Raw genomic sequence first — 567 nt, forward strand, 5'->3', positions numbered from 1 at the left:
TAAGAACGCATATGCCGGACTCCCGTGGGAAAAAGCTCCCGCCAGATATAGGCCCACGGCGACTATTCGAGAAAGCTGAGATTAGGGGAATGGCTCCTTCCTCGTCGGCGGTGCCGGAATCGCAGACGGAGGATGATGGCCTCCCGCGTTCCCGCCTGACTGCAAAGAAGCAGAAGAAGAGGAAAACTAGGGCGGAAAGAGAAATGGCCTCCCCGGTTCTGAATAAAAACCATAGGAGTCAACCTGGCATGGCTGAGAGTGCAAGGGAAACCCCTTTGCTGCCCGAGATGGGCAACAATACAAAAGCGGTGAACAGGGCACCTCCGAGGGCCGAGGCGAAGATTGACCGCAGGCGTGCGCCGCTGTCGTCCGCGGTGACCATGTCCTTCCCAGAAGGCATGAAGTTCGCGGATGTCGTGAAGAGGGCTCGAGAAAGTGTGAATCTTGAAGAGCTGGGCATCGAGCATACAAGGCTGAGGGCTACCATGTCCGGTGCGGTGCTGGTCGAAATCCCTGGAAGAGACATGTCCCCAAAGGCGGACTCCCTGGCTGCCAAGCTGAGGGAGA

Source organism: Wasmannia auropunctata, unplaced genomic scaffold (genome assembly GCF_000956235.1).
Source record: "Wasmannia auropunctata unplaced genomic scaffold, wasmannia.A_1.0 LD336111.1, whole genome shotgun sequence".
In the NCBI taxonomy this organism is placed as follows: Eukaryota; Metazoa; Arthropoda; class Insecta; order Hymenoptera; family Formicidae; genus Wasmannia; species Wasmannia auropunctata.